The sequence below is a fragment of the Cygnus olor genome, chromosome 1, assembly GCF_009769625.2.
Source record: "Cygnus olor isolate bCygOlo1 chromosome 1, bCygOlo1.pri.v2, whole genome shotgun sequence".
Lineage (NCBI taxonomy): Eukaryota > Metazoa > Chordata > Aves > Anseriformes > Anatidae > Cygnus > Cygnus olor.
This window is the reverse complement of record NC_049169.1, coordinates 108663591-108668777: the sequence shown is the minus strand read 5'-3', so window position 1 is coordinate 108668777 and position 5187 is coordinate 108663591.

Sequence of the window (5187 nt, the reverse complement as noted above, 5' to 3'; positions counted from 1 at the left end):
CACCACTCTTGAATTTTTCTTGGCACCAACATCCTTTGGTAAAAAGACAGGTGCTGAGCTAGCACGTTCCATGGCATTACTGTCAGGAAAAAGGAGTCATTTTACCTTTAGTTCTTCCATTTCATGAAAGAGTTTTCAAGGTCATATCAGGAAAGGGAAGGAGCAAAGTGCTTATGGGAGTAAACAGCTCCAGTAATTTTCATAGTATTTATGAACGTTAGATTGAGTTGAAGTTTTGTAGTTTCGCAGCAGCAAACAGCATCTGGCTAAACTTTAATTTTGCTGCTGGTTAAAAGAAAATTATGAGCAGTAGCTGAAGCAATGGAAAACTGCAGGAAAAGTGCAGAGCATTACAGCACGCTTCTCTTTAGCAAGAGTTGTTCTACACGCGCAAGGCCAACTACAGTTTAAAAAATGAAACGCTGGGATTTGGAGGCTGCAGAAGCAAAGACTTTAAATGCATCATTTCAAATGCTTCATTGCCCTAATACAACACTTTGTTAGGAACCTGTCAGCTCCCCAGGTTTACAACTCAGTGGTCATATCTGTTAGCTGGTGTTGAAAATAATTCCCCTCAGAACACTTGAAGTTTAATCAGACTTTTTTTTTTTTTTTCTCAAAACCCTTCACTGAAGCTCAGATAATCAGAGAAGAAATGTTTCTAGGTGTAAGCTCTTAGAAATGAAAGAGAGAAACTATATTTATATGTTTACTCTTTCTTGCCCAAGGGTATAATCAATTTCAGTTGCTTCAGTTCGCAGATAGTAATGATATTTAGGCAAGAGCTACACTAATGCTGTCTGGTTTATTTTACAGGAACTTTCTGAGATACAGCACCAACAAGCAGTCTTTTGGCTTACAGTACCAGGCTGAGAGTACCAGGCTGCTCTCAGCCAGCAATCAGCATCAGCAGCTCTCACTGCTTTTTCTCAGAACTTTTTTTGGCTGAACAAAGTTTCTGGGCTTCCTTGCATTTTAGTTTTTTGGTGATGCTTCTGTTTCTCTCTCCTCTTGCTTGCGTGCATCTTCAGCCAACATCAGTGCTCTGCCTGTATGTATATTCAGCCTATTAAATGACTTGTCCATCCTCAGAGTTAAAATTTCTGAGTAACTTTGCACCTGTAAGGAAAAGGCTTAAACTCCTTCCTTCATTTTTTTTTCTCTTTTCCTTTTATCTCTTCAGCCATGTTCCATTCAAAAATAAATGCAGAGGCTGATGGCCTTCCTTGTACCTCTCAGCCTGGTCTAGCACACCTTCTGGTCCAGGGAGAAACTTGCATCTATTGCTGCCTGCCTGGTGTTACCTTTTTACAATTGTTTTCAGAAATTCAGTGCTGCTGTTTTCAGCTCAGTGCCAGTTTAGTGTCATAAATCAGCTGTCAGTCTCGTACCATACTCCATTTGGCTACCGCCTCTCCTGGAAGAACCATCCTCCTTTTGACAAAACATTTCATGAGCAAGAAGGAAACCAATGAAAAAACCTGTTGAAGCCTCTCTTCCAAAGCATTTGAATCCTTTCCATTCCAACAGACGCACACCCATGAATCAGCTCTCTGAGTTCTTCCTGCTGCTCTAGTTGAGCAGCACTCAGCAATGGCTGGTGCACAGCTGCATACTGCTGGTTGCATAAAGGCTCACTTATGCTTTATTTTCATACCTGGGCACACTGATTTGAGAGTACAATCTCACTTACTCAGCTATTCAGCCTCACAGAACTTGGGAACATTTACTGGTTTGTATCCCTTTGGATGTACCTGGCCTCTGGGCAAGAAAGTTGGTAAAGCAGGGAAGACAAACACACCTTTTCCTCCTAAAAAAAAAAAAAAAAAAGGAAAAAAAAAAGAAAAAACACTACAAATCAAAAAAACAAACAAAAAACCCAGCCAAGCAAAACAAACAAAAAAAACACTGAAAGTCTTCCCTAGCTGAATTCTTTTTCATTATTAAAGAGTTCACTTTAGGGCTGGTGGTTTATTCCTGAGGAGAAGTTCAAGCTCCTGTTACAGTTCCTAGATCCAGTTGGGTAAAGTTCACGTCATCTTATTAATTTACAGTTGTTAGCCGAAATGCTGCTCCATTAGTTCTGCCTCCCTCAGCTGTTTACAGTGGATGACAGCCAGGAGAAACTCAAGTTACACAGCACGTTTCACACCCTCACCAACCATCTGTGACCTCCTTTCACTAATCTTAATTGGAAAATCAAAGTCCCACTGTGGGTATATGGATTTCTGCACAGGACAGTTTCTGTGAAGCCCAACACTGGCGTCCCTCTGGACAGGGAGAGCATACTTCATTTGCGGAAAAACATGGCATTGAGTTTCTGGAATAAAACATTAAAAAAAATCCCAGTGAAGGTACTCTTAATCCTGAAGTTTATAAAAACTGCACCCTACAGATGGCTTTCCCCCTAGTTAATCTAATTCTCAACCCTTGCATTCTTTTTCAAACTAATTTTTCCATTTACACAGTTTGCAGCTTTCACTCTTATGGTTTTATGGTGGTGGTGTTTTTTTTTTTTTTAAACATATACTGATGTATATGTAAAATCATTTCTCATTGCCTTCTAAAGCTGAAGCTTCTTGCAAACCCAGTTCCTATGAAGCAGTTCCAGCACACTCCTTGAAAAAGTTTATATTTTCCAGAGTACTGAAAAAACTAAGCTTAATGGGAGGAAGGGATAAACAATTGACGTCTTCATCCAAAAATACCTTTACTTATATGGGAGGAATTACAAATAAGTAACAAATCTTCTCATTTTCAATAAACAGTTTTAGTGTCACCTATGCTTGCTTAAATTATAATTTATGCAATTATTATTTGCTCATCTTTGATTAGTGAATTCTGATACATAGCATATGTAAGTCTAGAACTACAGCTTGTAAATGCTGATTTATTCCACTGAGGTTATAATGTGAGTTGCAAAGGTATGAAGATATCGGATCTATTATGGCCAGAGCTTTTTATATATATATATATATATATATATATATATATATATATATACACACACACTAAAGACTGCCAGCATATTCAGATCGTTAGTAGCAACTACAATTAAGCAATTAAGTAAACAAGCAAACAAATTTTCCACAAGTTTTCACCCTCATCAGAGCTATGCTGAGCTAACCAAGCAGTTTTCCTGCAATGTTTCTAATCAGCAGTTTCAACACTGGCAACCTGAAAGCAACTACGAAGAATAAACTGATTTTTTATTAACGTCTACTGCCCAACAGTTGTTTTACAATTCAGGAACTGTTGGGCATTTAAAAAAACGCATTTCAGATAACTTCAGCTGTTTCTGGTTACATTAGACAACTATTTATGTAAGGAGTTCAGCTGTTTCCATTATGTGCTCCTTTGACTGCTTTTCTTTTTATTCAGTAACAGCATAAATAAGTTGCTTGCAATTATTATTAATAATTAATTACCTTTGGATTCTTTCTTTCCTGTCATAACTAGTTATGGTGATACCACCTCCAAAAAGAAAATGCTTCGATGTTGTGTGCCATGAACCACAAATACAACAATCAAACCCTCTGTCCTTTGAGGCAAATGATATATTTGTAACCCATTAAGTGGTTTTCTTCTAATACCACTCCTGTTAGCAACGTTTAATTTAGGTTTCCAGAAGATCAGTTCCACAAGTTATTTTAATTAAAATCAGACATTAAACATTTGTTTTTCCCCCTTCTCAGCATTTTTTAATCTTAGTTTCAAATTACTAATGGCCAAGACATCAATATGCTAAAATTACAAGTTGGTAAGGTTTCAGTTTGGTGCCTAGTTAGGTGCTTTGGGCTCTAATCCCAAAATAAAGATGCAAAATGTAACTGAGTCATAACACATCTAATGTATTAAGTCCCACATTACAACTCTAGAAACTAGTCAATCATTCTTCTGCTTAATTAAAGTTTGTTTAGCATCATCTATATGAAGAATTATTTCTCCAAAAGAAAAGTTGCACACTGTCACAACACAATCATTAATACAATTCTGGAGGAAAAAAAAAGTCTAGTTGGTATATTTCCCATATGCTGGTGCAAATGGATCTTCTGCAATGCTTCCTTCAAAAAATGTTCCCATAAACCCATGTCAATGGACACTGTATCACGCTTCTTTCATTATCAGGCAATGGTGTCTTGTGTTGGCTTATTTTGCTTAGGATTGATAATTGCAAGATATCAGTTTGTAATTCTCTATACTGTTCCAATCAAGATTTTTTTCAGAGAAAGCAAATCCCAAAACAAACTCAGACTGACATAAAGATACTAATTACTGTGAACGCCAATAAAAGGTCCTCATTTAATAGGATGCTGAACACTTGTAAGTGCACTTTAAAAGGCCAACAAATTACTGAAACGTTCTTAGAATTACTTTCTGCCATTACTTGTTTGCATGCTATTGCTGCTGAGAGAAACAGAAACATGAAAACAAGCAATCTGTTAGGTTTAAAGATGACTAAATATTTCCATACTGAACTTGGCAGTCCAGACAGAGGACTTAAAAGGTATGAGAAGATTTCTATCAAGACACAATTTAAAAACAATGTAGTAAGAGCGTAAACAGAATTTGATCTTTTTTAAGAAGAACACTACTCACTACTGAGTTAGCAGGCCACATGAAGTTAAGTGAGACTATCTGCAAGAATGAAACAAATTCCTTGCTGTGAGGTATTCAATTTACAGTTCAACATTAATCTTTCCAATTTAAATACCCTTAAAAACATAACATTGTTGCTTTACCTGGCTCCATTTTGTCCTACTGTTAAGTTTCCATCATTATTTTTATAAAAGCACCATTTTGAGGTTTACGATTAAGATGTTAAAGAAAGTTGTTACAGTAATGATGCATACTGAGTGCCAGTTTTAAGGTGGAAACAGAAGCACGTATCAAGTCAAAGACAATGCATCTTCAGACAATATGGTAATTTTCCTTCTTGCTGTTAACTAGCTTGTGATATTAAAAGTAATGAGAATGACATGCACGTATTAATCCTTAAACTGTTTGCGCACAAACATTACAGATGGCTTTCTGAAAAATTAAGAAGTAAACAAGCATTAGCCATATAACATTTTTATTTTACTATATTGACATTTTCTGCACAAATATTTTAGAGTAAAAATAGAAAATAATTGTTTCGTGTAAAATTACCAAAAAAATGCAAAACAAAAGAAATACATAATTTTA